This window comes from Ranitomeya imitator, chromosome 9 (assembly GCF_032444005.1).
Source record: "Ranitomeya imitator isolate aRanImi1 chromosome 9, aRanImi1.pri, whole genome shotgun sequence".
In the NCBI taxonomy this organism is placed as follows: domain Eukaryota; kingdom Metazoa; phylum Chordata; class Amphibia; order Anura; family Dendrobatidae; genus Ranitomeya; species Ranitomeya imitator.
The window spans coordinates 98,406,264-98,426,654 of NC_091290.1; the positions used below are offsets into that span (position 1 = coordinate 98,406,264).

At 46.1% G+C, this 20,391-nt stretch overlaps 1 protein-coding gene across 2 annotated transcripts in view; it reads right to left on the reverse strand.

The window, feature by feature from the left end:
- Positions 1–20,391, reverse strand: part of LOC138649626 (dipeptidase 2-like) — a 438,600-nt gene that overhangs the window by 241,756 nt on the left and 176,453 nt on the right. The gene's annotated exons all lie outside the window — the stretch shown is intronic.

Sequence of the window (20,391 nt, forward strand, 5' to 3'; positions counted from 1 at the left end):
ACACACTCGGATTGGGTAGCGGTTAGCAGTGGGGGTACCACAGGGGTCAGTATTGGGCCCTCTTCTTTTTAACATATTAATTAATGACCTTGTATGGGGCATTCAGAGTAGAATTTCAATATTTCAGATGACACTAAACTCTTCAGGGTAATCAATACAGAGGAGGAAAATTTTATATTACAGGATGATTTATGTAAACTAGAAGCTTGGGCTGATAAATGGCAAATGAGCTGTAATGGGAATAAATGTAAGGTCATGCACTTGGGTAGAAGTAATAAGATGTATAATTATGTGCTTAATTCTAAAACTCTGGGCAAAACCGTCAATGAAAAAGACCTGGGTGTATGGGTGGATGACAAACTCATATTCAGTGGCCAGTGTCAGGCAGCTGCTACAAAGGCAAATAAAATAATGGGATGCATTAAAAGAGGCATAGATGCTCATGAGGAGAACATAATTTTACCTCTATACAAGTCACTAGTTCGACCACACTTAGAATACTGTGCACAGTTCTGGTCTCCGGCGTATAAGAAAGACATAGCTGAACTGGAGCGGGTGCAGAGAAGAGCGACCAAGGTTATTAGAGGACTGGGGGGTCTGCAATACCAAGATAGGTTATTACACTTGGGGCTATTTAGTTTGGAAAAACGAAGACTAAAGGGTGATCTTATTTTAATGTTTAAATATATGAGGGGACAGTACAAAGACCTTTCTGATGATCTTTTTAATAATCGAACTGAAACAGGGACAAGGGGGCATCCTCTACGTTTGGAGGAAAAAAGGTGAGACGTGGTTCTTTACTGTAAGAGCAGTGAGACTATGGAACTCTCTGCCATATGATGTTGTAATGAGTGATTCATTACTTAAATTTAAGAGGGGACTGGATACATTTCTGGAAAAGTATAATGTTACAGGGTATATATACTAGATTCCTTGATAGGGCGTTGATCCAGGGAACTAGTCTGATTGCCGTATGTGGAGTCGGGAAGGAATTTTTTTCCCCAATGTGGAGCTTATTATTTGTCACATGGTTTTTTTTTTGCCTTCCTCTGGATCAACATGTTAGGGCATGTTAGGTTAGGCTATGGGTTGAACTAGATGGACTTATAGTCTTCCTTCAACCTTAATAACTATGTAACTATGTAACTATATTCCTGCCATGGTCTGATTCCATTATGTAAACATCTTTGGGTTCTTCACGACATGTCATGGTGTAATTTTGAGATTATGTAGATAGTCCCTAGTTTCCTATACAAATAAGATTGGCCTTTTGGCCACATGTCATACTGTTTTAAAGAGTGTATGTTACTCTCACGTCTCTTATCCCATGCCTGATACGTTTATCTGTGGAGTTGTGCAATGGATTTTTTTTACACTGTGCCACTTTTCTATCGCCTTTCATATTAAATGTGAGTTAGAACAATATTTAGAATTGAGAGTCCTCAGTGGTTGATACCTTTTAATGGCTAAAAGATGGTAACAAATTGCAAGCTTTTGAGACTACACAGGTCTCTTCATCAGGCAAAGACTAAAAGAAATTCTGAAGAATCACATATTTATGCACAACATAGCATAGAAAATAAAATAGGAAAAACCATGGATAAGACAGGTGACATGAAGCAGAATTACCATGAGTGATAAACAGTTATGTCTATAAATATTGGGCCAGTTCTTAGATAAGGATTGTTTTATTGTTCTGTTGTGATGACCCCTCATAGTCTGAGGGGCAAGTTCCTTAGTTGAGGTAAAAAGACATAAATCCGTGTGACACATTCATTCCTGCAGTGAGACTGTCAAAGGTCGTCATCAGTTTATATTCCCAGACTCTTTTGTCTCTCTTAGACTTGAAGCTACCTTTTAACACAAGTAATTTCTTGTCCATAATGTTATGATTTCTATCCACTGGCTAACACCAAGATATATATCTTTCCTGTATCTAAATGTGAGTTATTCATTTTTGTAATAAAAACTGATATATTTTTTATATATTTGGACTTTGTACTCTATGTCTCTTATAGGTTGCAGGTTTAGCAGAGTGTCTGCTTTCTGGTCCAGTAACATATACAATGACACTATTCTGTTTCTTTAATTTTTCTCTTTTGGTTTGGTTGATATTGAATATAGGGATTAGGTTCCTGCTCGGTGATACGTGCGGAACCTATTTAGGGACGTCAGGCGAGACAGGGTGTTGTTAGATCTGCCTAGGGGTCTCCACTCCCCCCTTCCCTAGTTTTGGGCTCCCCCCTACCTTTCCCTATTGTTGTGCACCTTGCTTCTCCCTCATTTAGCATGGCATCCAAAGCACTGATTAGCTGTTCTCACTCACTATACAATGTACACAGAAAGGTGTGGTATGGGTTGGGTTATACACAGACTAAACAACCTAGCTCTGCTAGATCTGTAGCAGAGAAAACTGCTGTACCTAGTGTACTAAGTGATACATCACTGGAATAAGGGTCTGTCCTATATCATGCTGCTGTCAGATTACATAGCAAAACATGCTGACACATTCTCTTGTATGATCTGTATTGACAGACCAACCACATTTTTATGTGTACAGAACCATTGTTAATACAATTGTTCTGTGCACATAGGATATCATGCTATATGCAGCGCATCTGTTTACACACGACAATGCACTGCTGAGAATTATGATTTTTAAGCCTGCTCAAAAATCATCACACTTGGTGAACAAGTATTTTCCGTGTTCATCAGGTGATTGTTGGCCTATTTGTAAGGCTCAATAGTAAGGAATGTGCGTTTCGAAAAATTGTCATTCCTCAAGTAATGGCAAGAGTACATCAGCTTTTAGCTTTAGGGGCAGGTTTCACCTTCTTTGTTATTTACTACAAGCCATAACTAGTTATGGACGAGCACTAAAATGCTCGGGTGCTCGTTGCTCAGGTCAAGCAAATTGGAATGCTCAGGTGCTCGACCTGAGCAACAAGCCCAATATAAGTCTATAGGAAACTCAAGCATTTTTTCGGCGCCCCCCCGGCGGTCTGTAGAGGGACTAGAAATTGCTGAAATAAATGGGAACAGTGCTAAAATTACATGAGAACAGCATGGAGAAGACCCCTGGAAGCATTTCTGACTCCCAGGTCACTGCTGTGAACAATGTTGTCAGAGTCTTACACCACTTTTACAGACTCACAATAAAACATACAAAAACTAAACCAAAATGGATTTTCCTGGGAAAAATGTTAACCCCTTCATGACCCAGCCTATTTTGACCTTAATGACCTGGCCATTTTTTGCAATTCTGACCAGTGTCCCTTTATGAGGTAATAACTCAAAAACGCTTCAACGGATCCTAGCAGTTCTGAGATTTTTTTTGTGACATCTTGGGCTTCATGTTAGTGGTAAATTTAGGTCGATAATTTTTGCATTTATTTGTGAAAAAAATGGAAATTTAGCGAAAATTTTGAAAATTTTGCAATTTTAAAATTTTGAATTTTTATTCTGTTAAACCAGAGAGTTATGTGACACAAAATAGTTAACAAATAACATTAGCCACATGTATAGTTTACATTTTTTTGCTAGGATGTTATAAGGGTTAAAATTTGACCGGCGATTTCTCATTTTTACAACAAAATTTACAAAACCATTATTTTTAGGGACCACCTCACATTTGAAGTCAGTTTGAGGGGTCTATATGGCAGAAAATACCCAAAAGTGACACCATTCTAAAAACTGCACCCCTCAAGGTGCTCAAAACCACATTCAAGAAGTTTAGTAACCCTTCAGGTGCTTCACAGCAGTAGAAGCAACATGGAAGGAAAAAATGAACATTTAACTTTTTAGTCACACAAATCAATTTTTTTTATTTTCCCAAGGGTAAAAGGAGAAACTGGACCCCAAAAGTTATTGTACAATTTGTCCTGAGTACACCGATACCCCATATGTGGGGAGGAACCACTGTTTGGGCGCACGACAGGGCTCGGAAGGGAAGGAGCGCCATTTGACTTTTTCAATGAAAAATTGGCTCCAATCTTTAGCGGACACCATGTCGTGTTTGGAAAGCCCCTGTGTGCCTAAACATTGGAGCTCCCCCACAAGTGACCCCATTTTGGAAACTAGACTCCCCCAAGGAGCTTATCTAGATGCATAGTGAGCACTTTGAACCCCCAGGTGCTTCACAAATTGATCCGTAAAAATGAAAAAGTACTTTTTTTTCACAAAAAATAATTTCTTTTACCCTCTTTTTTTTTGGATTTTTATAAGGGCAACAGGATAAAATGGATCCTAAAATGTGTTGGGCAATTTCTCCTGAGTACACCGATACCTCACATGTGGGGGTAAACCACTGTTTGTGCACACGGCAAGGCTCGGAAGGGAAGGAGCGCCATTTGACTTTTTGAATGAAAAATTAGCTCTAATCGTTAGCGGACACCATGTCACGTTTGGAGAGCCCCTGTGTGCCTAAACATTGTAGTTCCCCCACAAGTGACCCCATTTTGGAAACTAAACCTCCCAAGGAACTAATCTAGATGTGCGGTGACCACTTTAAACCCCCAAGTGCTTCACAGAAGTTTAAAACGCAGAGCCGTGAAAATAAAAAATAATTTTTCTTTCCTCAAAAATTATTTTTTTGCCCGCAATTTTTTATTTTCACAAGAGTAACAGGAGAAATAGGACCCCAAAAGTTGTTGTCCAGGTTTTCCTGAGTACGCTGATACCCCATATGTGGGGGGAAACCACTGTTTGGGCACACGGGGCTCGGAAGGGAAGTAGTGACGTTTTGGAATGCAGACTTTAATAGAATGGTCTGCGGGCGACATGTTATGTTTGCAGAGCCCCTGATGTGCCTAAACAGTAGAAACCCCTCACAAGTGACCCCATTTTGGAAACTAGACCCCCCAAGGAGCTTATCTATATGTGTCGTGAGCACTTTGAACCCCCAAGTGCTTCACAGAATTTTATAACGCAGAGCCGTGAAAATAAAATATCATTCATAATTTTTTAGCCCTCATTTTTTAATTTAACATAGTAACATAGTAACATAGTTAGTAAGGCCGAAAAAAGACATTTGTCCATCCAGTTCAGCCTATACAAAAATATGAAAAAAATGGAATAAATGGAACCTCAGATTCCAAAATTAGTAATCTTTTCGGTGGATTGTGGTGTTGTTGACGATCAAATTAAGACGAGTAACTAAGTTAAAAGTTTTCTTTCTTTATTTCTCAAGGGTAACAGGAGAAATTAGACCCCCAAGGTTGTTGTGCAATTTTCCTGAGTACGCTTATGTCCCATATGTTTGGGTAAACCACTGTTTGGGCGCACATTGGGGCTCGGAAGGGAGGGAGCACCATTTGACTTTTTGAACTTCAAGATTGGCTGGAATCAATGGTGGCGCCATGTTGCGTTTTGAGACCCCAGATACACCTAAACAGTGGAAACCCCTCAATTCTAACTCCAACACTAACTCCAACACACCCCTAACCCTAATCCCAACTCTAGCCATAACCCTACTCACAAGCCTAACCCCAACACACCCATAACCACACCCATAACCCCAACACATCCCAAACCATACTCCCAACCCTAACCCTAATCCCAACCCTAACCACAACTCTAACCCCAACACACCCCTAACCCTAATCCCAACCCTAACCATAACCATAACCACAAGCCTAATCTTAACCCTATTTCCAACCTTAACCCTATTTCCAACCCTAACCCTAATTCCAACCCTAACTCTAATTCCAACCCTAACCCTAAGGCTATGTGCCCACGTTGCGGATTCGTGTGAGGATTTTTCCGCAACGTTCTTGAAAAATCCACAGGTAGAAGGCACTGCGTTTTACCTGCAGATTTACCGCGGATTTCCAATGTTTTTTTGCTGATTTCACCTGCAGATTCCTATTGAGAAACAGGTGTGAAACGTTGCGAAATCCACACAAAGAATTGACATGCTGCGGAAAATACAACGCAGCGTTTCTGCATGGTGTACATGGTACTGTAAACATGATGGAAAACTGCTCCGAATCTCGCAGCGGCCAATCCGCTGCGGATCCGCAGCCAAATTCATACCATGTGCCCATAGCCTAATTCTAACCCTAATTCTAACCCTAACCCTAGTTCTAACCCTAACCCTAGTTATCACCTTAGTTCTAACCCTAACTATAGTTCTAACCCAAATTCTAACCCTAACCCTAGTTCTAACCCTAATTCTAACTCTAGTTCTAACCCTAATCCTAGTTCTAACCCTAACCCTAGTTCTAACCCTAGTTCTAACCCTAACCCTAGTTCTAACCCTAACCATAGTTCTAACCTTAACCCTAGTTCTAACCCTAACCATAGTTCTAACCTTAACCCTAGTTCTAACCCTAACCCTGGTTCAAACCCTAACCCTAGTTTTAACCCTAACCCTAGTTTTAACCCTAACCCTAATTCTAACCCTAACCCTAGCTCTAACCCTAATTCTAACCCTAACCCTAGTTCTAACCCTAACCCTAGTTCTAACCCTAACCCCAGCTCTAACCCTAACCCTAACCCTAGTTCTAACCCTAACCCTAGTTCTAACCCTAACCCTAGTTCTAACCCAACCCTAGTTCTAACCCTAGTTCTAACCCTAGTTCTAACCCTAGTTCTAACTCTAACCCTAGTTCTAACCCTAACCCTAATTCTAACCCTAGTTCTAACCCTAACCCTAGTTCTAACTTTAACCCTAGTTCTAATCCTAACCCTAATTCTAACCCTAGTTCTAACCCTAACCCTAATTCTAACCCTAACCCTAGTTCTAACCCTAACCTTAGTTCTAACCCTAATTCTAACCCTAGTTCTGACCCTAACCCTAGTTCTAACCCTAACCCTAATTCTAACCCTAGTTCTAACCCTAACCCTAGTGGAAAAATAAAAGTAAATATATTTTCTTTATTTTATTATTGTCCCTATGGGGGTGATAAATGGGGGGTCATATACTATTTTTTTTATTTTGATCACTGTGATAGGTTTTATCACAGTGATCAAAATGTACCTGGAATGAATCTGCCGGACGGCAGATTCAAGGGCGCATGAGCAGTTTGGAAGATGATGGCACCCATGGAGAAGACAGACGGACAACGGGAGGGACACCGGAGCTCGGTAAGTATGGGGAGGTGGGATCGGAGCACGGGGGGAGTGGACAGGAGGACAGAGGGGAGCGGAGCACATTACAGGACAGGACGGAGGACTGGGGAGGAGATCGGTGGCTGTGGCAGGGGCAGATCAGGGTTTCCAGCCATGGCCGATGGTACTGCAGCATCTGCCATGGCTGGATTGTAATACTTCACCAATTTTTATTGGTGAAATATAACGATTGCTCTGATTGACTGTTTCACTTTCAACAGCCAATCAGAGCGATTGTAGCCATGGGGGGGGATGAAGCAAACCCCCTGGGCTGAAGTACCCCTCCCCCTGTCCCTGCAGTTCGGGTGAAATTACAGTTAACCCTTTCACCCGACCTGCAGGGACACGATCATTCTGTGACACAGCATATGCGTCACAGGTCGGATCGGCACCGACATTCATGACGCATACGCTGTGCCACAGGTCGGGAAGGGGTTAAGGAACATCCTTTCCAGGGTTATGACTTACATATAAAGCAAAATAAATAAACAAAATCAAAAATGCATCTCCACACCTTGGGCTATGTTCACACGTAGCGTTTTTGATGCGTTTTTAAACTTTAGCATTGCTTTCAACCAAGACAAATGCATTCACTGGGAAATGTCATTTTAACATTTTACAACCTTATTTGGCCATGTGGTGTATGATTCATTTAAGAAGGAGGGACTCTGAAAGTCACAAAGCCTTTTATAGGGCCATCTGGGCAGCTTAGGTCGCGGCAGCGCGCTTTCTCCAGTGCTTTATGCAGCCAGGATGTCCTGACCCAGAACCATCCTCCCGGCTTGGTGGTATGTACCGGGTATATCAGGCTGCTTCCTGCTAGAGGATGTGCCTCATTATTATGTTAGTGCCAGCCCTGGTGCCAGTCCTGGTGCTTGTTTGGGTACATCCTGTAACTCAGGTTTTAGTGTACTGCCCTGTGCACGCTCTGCTTAGTCCAGGTCCTAGTGTGCTTCCCAGTGCGTTTCTGCTATGTCCTTACCCAGCTCCGCTTATATTATCTTACAGTGCCTGCCTTCGCCTGGGTGTCCGGTGTTCTTTGGATTCAGTCCTGTCTCCTCAGTCTCTGGCCCTTGGATCCCATCTCTTCCCTCTTCCTGGATCCTGCTTTCCTGTCCTGTTTGCCCCTAGCCCTATCCTTGGTTCCTCGGTGTCCTCTGTCTGTTATTTGATCTACATTTTCTCCTCTGCCTCCTACAAGCCGTAATCTTGGTACCAGCCATCATGGTATTTAACCTCCCTGGGCATGCCCCTGATGCTCCCTGTATAGGGGTTGGTCTCACTAGGTCAGCTCACTCAGGGGTGAGTTGGTATCATGACCCAGAGGGTCCACTCTAGGAAGCTTGACAACTATTCTTAAAGCTCCAAAAGTCGGCCCTCACTATTCTAAGAGAGCCATCAGCTGGCTATGCTTTGTTGTTCCCATTATTAAACAGTGGGTCTCCTATACTGTTATTGCACATGCAGTAAGTGGTAGTGCTGCCAAAAATTTGGACCTACCCAATACCGCTTTGAAGAGACATACAGGAGGGCCTCCTGAAAACAATGTTCCCATTATTAGGAATTAGGTCTCCCATACTGTTTGCCTATGCAGTGAATGCAAGGCCTGCCCAAAATTTGGACGCACCATAATACCCCTTTGAAGAGACGTACAGCAGGGTCTCCTGAAAAAATGTTCCCGCTATTAGGAAGTGGTTCTCCCATACTGTTTGCCCATGCAGTAAATGCAAGGCCTGCCCAAAATTTAGACGTACCCCAATACCCCTTTGAAGAGATGTACAAGAGGGCCTCCTGAAAACAATGTTCCCATTATTAGGAAGTGGGTCTCACATACCGTTTGCCTATGCAGTGAATGCAAGAGCTGCCTAAAATTTGAACGCACCCCAATACCTCTTTGAAGAGACGTACAGGAGGGCCTCCTGAAAATAATGTTCCCATTATTTGGAAGTGGGTCTCCCATACTGATTGCCTATGCAGTGAATGCAAGAACTGCCCAAAATTTAGGCGCACCCCAATACCGCTTTGAAGAGACGTACAGTAGCGCCTCCTGAAAACAATGTTCCCATTATTAGGAAGTGGTTCTCCCGAAGTGGTTCTCCCATACTGTTTGCCTATGCAGTGAATGCAAGGCCTGCCCCAAATTTAGACCTACCCCAATACCCCTTTGAAGAGATGTACAAGAGGGCCTCCTGAAAACAATGTTCCCATTATTAGGAAGTGGGTCTCATATACTGTTTGCCTATGCAGTGAATGCAAGTCCTGCCCAAATTTAGACGCACCCCAATACCTCTTTGAAGAGACGTACAGGAGGGCCTCCTGAAAATAATGTTCCCATTATTTGGAAGTGGGTCTCCCATACTGATTGCCTATGCAGTGAATGCAAGAACTGCCCAAAATTTAGGCGCACCCCAATACCGCTTTAACGAGATGTACAGGAGGGCCTCATAAAAAAATTTCCCATTAGAAAGGAGTGGGTCTCCTAGACTTGTAATGCAAGATCTGCTAAAAATTTGGATGCACCATAATACCCCTTTGATGAGATGTACAGGAGGGCTTCATAAAAAAATGTTCCCATTAGAAAGAAGGGGGTCTCCTAGACTTGTAATGCCCATGCACTAAGTATATGGACTGAAAAACATTTACCCGTGGGGGATATACATTAACACACTGTCTAGCAAATTGTTTTTAAGGTCATCATAAACACCTTTTAAAAAAATTATGTTGGTGTTGCATCATGGACCATGGTCACCCTGGTGATATGGTGGTGGAGGATGAGAATGAGGAGAATGAGGAGGACAACAGCAAATAGCCAAAATCAGGAAGCGTATACCCATGTGTGGGTATGAAGAGATTCATGGGAATAGACCTCCCAAAAAAACACTGGTTTTGAGTTTATGTTACGCTGCTATCATTCGGTGGAGTTGGGAAGTCTGGCCCAATCCAGCCCTTGATCATTTATATAAGAGTCAGCCTGTCAGCATTTTCAGTTGACAGGTAGATGCGCTTATCAGTTATAATTCCACCAGTGGCACTAAAAAGCCTCTCTGAGAAAACGCTAGCGGCAGGGCAGGCCAGGATCTCCATGGTGTAGAGAGCCAGTTCATGCCATGTGTCCAGCTTGGATACCCAATAATTATAAGGCACAGAGGAATCACTGAGGACATTGGTACGGTCAGCAAGGTACTCCCTAAGCATCTTCCAAAACTTTGCACTCCTTGTGAGAGCACCCTGCACAATGGGAGGGTCTAAGAAAACTCTCCCAGAACTTTGACAGTGTTCCCCTGCTGGATTGGATTTGTGTCTCTCTCACCTGTACTCCTTGGTTGTCCAACGAACTGTGACCTCTGCCGTCAGCGTTTTCAGGTGGGAATTTTTTTAAATAAAAAATTGCACCATTTTAGTACACTTGTCTAAAGTTCTCCTTGTAGAAGATTCTCCTTTTAGTGTGGGTCTAGAAGTGTCACCAACCAGTAATGACTGTCACCCAAAATTTGGAGAATGTGGGGGTCATGGGAAAGGCAGCGTAACATAAACTCAGCCATGCGTGCCAGACTGCTAACCGGCAAGACTTGCGTGTCCTCACCAAGAGGATGACTGACCATGCTCTCCTCCCCCTTCTCCTCCTTCTCCCTGTCCTCAGGCCATCCATGCTGAACAGACAGTATGACTGTTGTGCAGGTAGTACAGTCTATAGCGCATGAAACTAGCTCCTCTTCTTCCTCCTCCTCTTCCTCATTGTCACCTAATCCACATTGGGATGAGATGAGGCTGGGCTGTGTGTAATTACCTTGGATGTTTCCTTGCTCCATCTCATCATGCTCCACCTGCAATGCATACTCTTTGATTGTGAGCAGAGAGCATTTCAGAACACAGAAAAGGGGGATGGTGACACTAATTATGGCGTCATCGCCGCTCATCATCTTGGTGGAGTCCTCAAAGTTTTGGAGGATGGTACATACAGTACAGACCGAAAGTTTGAACACACCTTCTAATTTAAAGATTTTTCTGTATTTTCATGACTATGAAAATTGTACATTCACACTGAAGGCATCAAAACTATGAATTAACACATGTGTAATTATATACTTAACAAAAAAGTGTGAAACAACTGAAAATATGTCTTATATTATAGGTTCTTCAAAGTAGCCACCTTTTGCTTTGATGACTGCTTTGCAAACCCTTGGCATTCTCTTGATGAGCTTCAAGAGGTAGTCACGAGAAATGGTCTTCCAACAATTTTGAAGGAGTTCCCAGAGATGCTTAGCACTTGTTGGCTCTTCTGCCTTCACTCTGTGGTCCAGCTCACCCCAAACCATCTTGATTGGGTTCAGGTATGGCGTAGCATCCCATCACTGTTCTACTTGGTCAAATAGCCCTTACACAGCCTGGAGGTGTGTTTGGGGTCATTGTCCTGTTGAAAAATAAATGATGGTCCAACTAAACGCAAACCGGATGGAATAGCATGCCACTGCCAGATGTTGTGGCAGCCATGCTGGTTCAGTATGTCTTCAATTTTGAATAAATACCCAACAGTGTCACCAGCAAAGCACCCCCACACCATCACACCTCCTCCTCTATGCTTCACGGTGGGAACCAGGCATGTAGAGTCCATCCGTTCACCTTTTCTGCGTCACACAAAGACACGGTGGGTGGAACCAAAGATAGCAAATTTGGACTCATCAGACCAAAGCACAGATTTCCACTGGTCTAATGTCCATTCCTTGTGTTCTTTAGCCCAAACAAGTCTCTTCTGCTTGTTGCCTGTCCTTAGCAGTGGTTTCCTAGCAGCTATTTTACCATGAAGGCCTGCTGCACACAGTCTCCTCTTAACAGTTGTTGTAGAGATGTGTCTGTGTCTGCTGCTAGAACTCTGTGTGGCATTGACTTGGTCTCTAATCTAAGCTGCTGTTAACCTGCGATTTCTGAGGCTGGTGACTCAGATAAATTTATCCTCAGAAGCAGAGATCTTCCTTTCCTGGGGCGGTCCTCATGTGAGCCAGTTTCTTTGTAGCGCTTGATGGTTCTTGCAACTGCACTTGAGGACACTTTCAAAGTTTTCCCAATTTTTTGGACTGACTAACCTTCATTTCTTAAAGTAATGATGGCCACTCGTATTTTTTTACTGAGCTGCTTTTTTCTTGCCATAATACAAATTCTAACGGTCTATTCAGTAGGACTATCAGCTGTGCATCCACCAGACTTCTGCTCAACACAACTGATGGTCCCAACACCATTTATAAGGCAATAAATCCCACTTATTAAACCTGACAGGGCACACCTGTGAAGTGAAAACCATTCCCGGTGACTACCTCTTGAAGCTCATCAAGAGAATGCCAAGGGTGTGCAAAGCAGTCATCAAAGCAAAAGGTGGCTACTTTGAAGAACCTAGAATATAAGACATAATTTCTGTTGTTTCACACTTTTTTGTTAAGTATATTATTCCACATGTGTTAATTCATAGTTTTGATACCTTCAGTGTGAATTTACAATTTTCATAGTCATGAAAATACAGAAAAATCTTTAAATGAGAAGGTGTGTCCAAACTTTTGGTCTGTACTGTATGTCTGATATCCATGTCCACTCCTGAGGTCTTATGTATGGAGTCTGAACTGAATACCTTGTTGGTGCAGATAGTCAACAACTGCCCTCTTCTGCTCACAAATCCTTTCCAACATCTGCAATGTAGAGTTCCAATGTGTGGGGATATTATACACCAGTCGGTGAGCCGGAAAGCTGCAAGTGCTGCTGAAGCACGGCAAGGGCGGTGGAAGCTGTAGCTGACTTTCTAAAATGGGCACACAGGTGGCGTACTTTAACAAGCAGATCCGGCAGCTCTGGGTAGGTTTTAAGAAACCGCTGAACCACGAGGTTAAGCACATTGGCCAGGCATGGTAAGTGTGTGAGCTCATCCTCAGAGCTGCCACCAGGTTCCGGGTATTGTCACACACAACCATGCCTGGCTGTAGGTTCAGCTGTGTCAGCCACAGATCTGCCTGCTCTTTCAGAGTTGTCCGCAACTCTTCAGCATTGTGCGATTTGTCACCTAAGCATATTAGCTTCAGGACAGCCTGTTGTGTTGTGAATTCTGCTCTTGGGTTCCCTCCAGTGGTTGTAGCTGGGAATGCAGTTGTCTCTGAGTCACAGTCCTGGCCAGGTGTATCTGCTAATTGCTGTTCTGACTGGGATATTTAAGTGTGCAGGATTCATTAGCCCTGGCCAGTTGTCAATGTTTCTTTGGAAGTATTGGATATCTGCCTGGCCTCACCTGCCTAGCTGCCAGTTCAGCAAAGAAAAGTGTTTATTTCTTTTTCTGAAGCACACTTGCTGTGTGCTTATTTTCAGTGCTGATCTTTTGTTTCTATTTGCTCCAGCTTTGACTGTGTCAGTTGCTTTTCTCAGTCTGGTTGGATTCTCTTGAGTTGCAGTTATACTCTCCACATCTTTAGTTAGGTGGTGGAGTTTTGTATTTTCTGCTGTGGATATTTTTGTAGTATTTTTATGCTGACCGCTTAGTATCCTGTCCTGTCCTTTTCTATTTAGCTAGAAGTGGCCTCCTTTGCTAAGCCTGTTTTCTGCCTGCATGTGTCTTTTCCTCTCCAACTCACAGTCATTATTTGTGGGGGGCTGCCTATCCTTTGGGGGTCTACTCTGAGGCAAGATAGTTTTCCTATTTCCATCTTTAGGGGTATTTAGTTCTCCGGCTGTGTCAAGGTGTCTAGGTTTTGTTAGGCACACCCCACGGCTACTTCTAGTTGCGGTGTTAAGATCAGGGTTTGCGGTCCGTATAGTTACCACCTACTCCAGAGAAAGTTTTCATGCTGCTCCAAGGCCACCTGATCATAACAGTACAACTGGCCAATAATGAGTTAAATGCATCTCAGAAGAAGGGAGGAAAGGTCTTGAGCCATTTTTTTTTCTTCAGTCTACTTTGTCTTCTCCTCCCTCTTAATCTCTGGGTGGCTGAAGAGCCTTGTGCTAGCATGAATGTTCAGGAATTAGCTTCTCGTGTAGACCAGCTTGCTGCTAGGGTACAGGGTATTTCTGATTATATTGTTCAGACTCCGGCTTTGGAACCGAAGATTCCTACTCCTGATTTGTTTTTTGGTGACAGGTCCAAATTTTTGAGTTTTAAAAACAACTGTAAACTGTTTTTTGCATTGAAACCTCGATCCTCCGGTGATTCCATTCAACAAGTTAAAATCATCATCTCCCTGCTGCGTGGTGATCCACAGGATTGGGCATTTTCCCTGGAATCTGGGGATCCTGCTTTGCTTAATGTAGACTCCTTCTTTCAGGCGTTAGGATTACTGTATGATGAACCTAATTCAGTGGATCAAGTGGAGAAGACCTTGTTGGCCCTGTCTCAGGGTCAAGAGGCGGCAGAATATTATTGTCAGAAATTCAGAAAATGGTCGGTGTTGACTAAATGGAATAATGATGCTTTGGCGGAAATTTTCAGAAAGGGTCTTTCTGAATCCGTTAAAGATGTTATGGTGGGGTTTCCCACACCCTCCAATCTGAGTGATTCTATGTCTCTGGCCATTCAGATTGACCGGCGCTTGCGGGAGCACAGAACTGTGCGCGCTATGGCGTTTTCCTCAGAGCAAGTTCCTGAGCCTATGAAGTGTGATAGGTGTCACGCACGCGCCCAGACTGGTTGGCGCGGGCATACGAGGGTGTGGCCCCACTGGACCACAGACCAAACTTCCCTGGAAGGGGCGTAACTAAGTAGCTTCCTAGGTGTTTGCTGGAGCCTCTGATGGTGAGGTCAGACTTGTGCAATAGGAAGCTACCAGGTGCCACTCCAGGGTAATGTCTGGCTGTGGCTGCTGATCCCACTAAAGAACGGAGCGGGCACACTGGCTGACAGGCGGGCACGGCTGGGACACAGGCAGGCAGACGGGTACAACAGAGACACTGGCGGGCAGGCGGACACGGCTGGCTCTCTGGTAGGCAGGCGGGTACGGCTGGAACCTAGGAAGAACCGGTAGGGACCGGTCTGCAGGCAGGTATGTGAAACAGGCAGGAACCCGTTCAGACAGGAGGACTAAGTAACAAGTAGAGAAAGACCGCAAGAGCGGATGCAGAGCGAAAGCACAAGAGATAGAACCAAGAACAGAAACGCAAGAGGCTGAGTACGAGTAGAAGGTGGAACGAAGAGAAGAGAAGGAGAAGGCAGAGCCAAGAGCGGAGACGCTGGAGACGGAGCCAAGAGCGGAGACGCTGGAGGCGGAGCCAAGAGCGGAGATGCTGGAGGCGGAGCCAAGAGCGGAGACGCTGGAGGCGGAGCCAAGAGCGGAGATGCTGGAGGCGGAGCCAAAAGCTGAGACGCTGGAGGCGGAGCCAAGAGCGGAGACGGAGCCAAGTGCAGAAACGCAGGAGGCGGAGCCAGGTAGAACCGCAAAGAGCGGAGCCAGGTAGAACCGCAAAGAGCGGAGCCACAGAGCAAAGCCACAGAGTGCGAAGCAAGGTCTGAGTGCAGAGCTGAGAGCAAAGCCACAGAGTGTAAAGCAAGGTCAGAGTGAAGAGCAAAGTTACAGAGAGCAGAGCTGAGGGAAAAGCTGAGAGACACAGAAGCACAGGTTGTGGTAGAACTGAGCAAAGTGAAGCAGAGCCACAGACAGTGGCGAACAGAGCAGAAAAGGCAAACCAAGACAGATATAAACAGACAGTGGAATAGGACTAGACTAAGACAGAGTCAGGAACGAGATAAGACACAGAGACAGACTCAAGCCAGGGTGTGATGCCCCTCTGGGTGGCAGACATAGGCCAGGGTACGAAGCCCCGCTGGGTGGCTATACAAGACAGAGACCAGGGTACTAAGCCCCACTGGGTGGCTACACAAGACACAGACCAGGGTACAACGCCCCCCCTGGGTGGCAGACAAGATAGAGTAACCGAGACAGGACCTGGCACCTCAGCAGCTAAGAACTGACTGAGGGAGTAAGTTGCACAGGCCCAGAGCACAGGGTGGAGCTGCACTATATACAGGAGGCCTCTTGGTAATTGGTCAGGAACTGATTAGACAGATGCACCTGATTCCTATAAGAACCAGAGAGTTTAGGCGCCGGCCCCCTATACACATAGCCATGAAGCATGCACAGAGCAGAGACACAGAACATGGAGCTGGCATGAAACAGAAACCACATCATGGCCTGGAGCAGTGGGTAAGATTGTGTGAGAGATGTGAGGCCATGCCGTGATGCCAGCAGAGTTGTTACAGTACCCCCCCCCCCCCTTTACGGCCCCTCTTCTTCAAGCCCGCCAGAATAACTTGTAGAAGATGGATAGGAGCACACATAGTCCAGGCCAACATGACATCTTCAGGGTAGAATAAGGCAGGCGGGTCACCAGGAATCTCATAAAACAAAGTTTATTGGTGCTCAACAGGGTTAGCTTCCACAATGAGCTGGACCACCTCCTTCAAGTAGACAGGTAACAGGGAATTGAATGCTGCTGTCTTAACATCTTCACCAGCCGGACACATGGAAACTGGAAGCCTTCTCATAGGATTCAACTTTTGCCCGACAGGTAGCAGAGATGTTCTTAGGTACGGAACACAAGAAAAGTCATTAGAGATGAGAGTGGAGAACAACAGCTCCACCGGGTCAGAGAAAAATTGAGGTGAACAAACTTCTGTTTTGAAATCTTCACCAGCCGGCCACAAGGACGCTGAAGGTATCCACATAGGAACCATCTTCTGCCCGTTATCCAGAAGAAATCGTCCAAACGGCGGGGATGTCCCTAGGAAAGGATTACAGGAATAGTCGTGGGAGATGTGTCGAGAGATAGTCATCGCTTCCCCATCTTCAGTGACGTTAGCACACCTTGACTCAATGACTAACTGTTTACTGGTATAGTCACTGGAGATGTGTTGAGACATCGTCACCATTTCCCCATCTTCGGTGACGTCAGCACATCTTGACTCGACGACTAGCAGACCAGCTGAAGAAGATGACACTGCTGAGAGTCTTTGATGCATGGGAACCAGACACTTCTCAAGACTGGGTAAGTTCAAACGAAGCACTTTACTGGAACTCTTGACCAGAGCGGGTGGTAGAGTCCTTGGCTCAGAATGACCCATGGGCATAACAGACAGCATATGGAAAACAAACTTCTTCGTGTATAAGGCTCCAACTTGGAGCTGTAGTTGTCCTAGCAGGACTAGACTGCTCTTTAGCAGGACTCGGCCATTATCAGGCAAAGCCCACACCGGGTTCTGGAGCTGTAGAACGGAGACCATACACTGACTCCGAATGATAGGCGGCTCAAACACACCAAAGCTCCCAGAAGGCAGAGAAACAGTCATTAACTTTGACGGAAAGGAAGTACTCTCGCCAGGGGCAGCCTCTCCTACTGGCCCAGGGTTTTGGAGTACAGGCCTCACAGGGCAAAGACCATCTGGATGTTCTTTACAACCACAGGGATACCGTATTTCAATCTCAGCACCAGATTCAGGCTGCAGATTTGCCAGACCCCTCTTATTAGACCTCTTGGATCTTGCTCGGGTGGCCGTTTTGGCGGGTTGTGGAACAGATGAGTCTTGGACGGTCATGGATGGAAGTGACGGTTTACCTACAGGTTTCTTTCGTCTGGACCGTCTCTGTGAGCTTGAAGGGGAAGACTTTTCAGGAGATGCAGTACTTGGCTTATCGAAGGCTTTACAGAAGGCCACCAGGAAGGCCGGCAGATTCGAGATGATGGGGTCCCCTGCTTCCTAAAGGGGGTCGCACCACATCAAAGCATCTCCTCTAAGGTAGGCCATTAAGAAACCTACTTTCAACCAGTCAGTGGGGAATTGGGTAGCATGCCACTTGAAATAACGCAAGCACCGCTCCAGGAACAAACGACATTGTTTTGGGTCCCCATAGTAGCATGGAGAATCTGCTGGCTTGGATTCGTCATTAGGAGCGCAGGCTTGAATTCGATCAAACAGCTCATTAGAGATGACAAAAGGGGATGGAGCAGTGAAGGACTGGCTTTCAGACTGGGTAAACATTTTCCTCGGAGGCCAATACTGGCAAGAAGAGAGTTCATCTTGCTCCGAGAGCGAAGGCACATGGGACTCAGTGGGGACCATGGCCTGTGCAAACTGTCATGCACGCGCCCAGACTGGTTGGCGCGGGCATACGGGGGTGTGGCCCCACTGGACCACAGACCAAACTTCCCTGGAAGGGGCGTAACTAAGTAGCTTCCTAGGTGTTCGCTGGAGCCTCTGATGGTGAGGTCAGACTTGTGCAATAGGAAGCTACCAGGTGCCACTCCAGGGTAATGTCTGGCTATGGCTGCTGATCCCACTAAAGAACGGAGCGGGCACACTGGCTGACAGGCGGGCACGGCTGGGACACAGGCAGGCAGACGGGTACAACAGAGACACTGGCGGGCAGGCGGACACAGCTGGCTCTCTGGTAGGCAGGCGGGTACGGCTGGAACCTAGGAAGAACCGGTAGGGACCGGTCTGCAGGCAGGTATGTGAAACAGGCAGGAACCCGTTCAGACAGGAGGACTAAGTAACAAGTAGAGAAAGACCGCAAGAGCGGATGCAGAGCGAAAGCACAAGAGATAGAACCAAGAACAGAAACGCAAGAGGCTGAGTACGAGTAGAAGGTGGAACGAAGAGAAGAGAAGGAGAAGGCAGAGCCAAGAGCGGAGACGCTGGAGACGGAGCCAAGAGCGCAGACGCTGGAGGCAGAGCCAAGAGCGGAGGCGCTGGAGGCGGAGCCAAGAGCGGAGACGCTGGAGGCGGAGCCAAGAGTGGAGATGCTGGAGGCGGAGCCAAGAGCGGAGACGCTGGAGGCGGAGCCAAGAGCGGAGATGCTGGAAGCGGAGCCAAGAGCGGAGATGCAGGAGGCGGAGCCAAGAGCGGAGACGGCGCCAAGTGCAGAAACGCAGGAGGTGGAGCCAGGTAGAACCGCAAAGAGCGGAGCCAGGTAGAACCGCAAAGAGCGGAGCCACAGAGCAAAGCCACAGAGTGCGAAGCAAGGTCTGAGTGCAGAGCTGAGAGCAAAGCCACAGAGTGTAAAGCAAGGTCAGAGTGCAGAGCAAAGTTACAGAGAGCAGAGCTGAGGGAAAAGCTGAGAGACACAGAAGCACAGGTTGTGGTAGAACTGAGCAAAGAGAAACAGAGCCACAGACAGTGGCGAACAGAGCAGAAAAGGCAAACCAAGACAGATATAAACAGACAGTGGAATAGGACTAGACTAAGACAGAGTCAGGAACGAGACAAGACACAGAGACATAGACACAAGCCAGGATATGATGCCCCTCTGGGTGGCAGACATAGGCCAGGGTACGAAGCCCCGCTGGGTGGCTATACAAGACAGAGACCAGGGTACTAAGCCCCACTGGGTGGCTACACAAGACACAGACCTGGGTACAACGCCCCCCTGGGTGGCAGACAAGAGAGAGTAACTGAGACAGGACCTGGCACCTCAGCAGCTAAGAACTGACTGAGGGAGTAAAGGCCCCTTCACATTAAGCGACGCTGCAGCGATACCGACAACGATCCGGATCACTGCAGCGTCGCTGTTTGGTCGCTGGAGAGCTGTCACACAGACAGCTCTCCAGCGACCAACGATGCCGGTAACCAGGGTAAACATCGGGTAACTAAGCGCAGGGCCGCGCTTAGTAACCCGATGTTTACCCTGGTTACCATCCTAAAAGTAAAAAAAACAAACACTACATACTTACCTACCGCTGTCTGTCCCCGGCGCTGTGCTCTGCACTCCTCCTGTACTGGCTGTGAGCACAGCGGCCGGAAAGCAGAGCGGTGACGTCACTGCTCTGCTTTCCGGCTGACCGACGCTCACAGCCAGTACAGGAGGATTGCAGAGCACAGCGCCGGGGACAGACAGCGTTAGGTAAGTATGTAGTGTTTGTTTTTTTTACTTTTAGGATGGTAACCAGGGTAAACATCGGGTTACTAAGCGCGGCCCTGCGCTTAGTAACCCGATGTTTACCCTGGTTACCAGTGAAGACATCGCTGGATCGGTGTCACACACGCCGATCCAGCGATGTCCACGGGAGATCCAGCGACCAAATAAAGTTCTGGACTTTGTTCGGCGACCAACGATGGCACAGCAGGGGCCTGATCGTTGGTCGCTGTCACACATAGCGATTTCCTTAACGATATCGTTGCAACGTCACCAAAAGCAACGATATCGTTAACGATACCGTTATGTGTGAAGGTACCTTAAGTTGCACAGGCCCAGAGGACATGGTGGAGCTGCACTATATACAGGAGGCCTCTTGGTAATTGGTCAGGAACTGATTAGACAGATG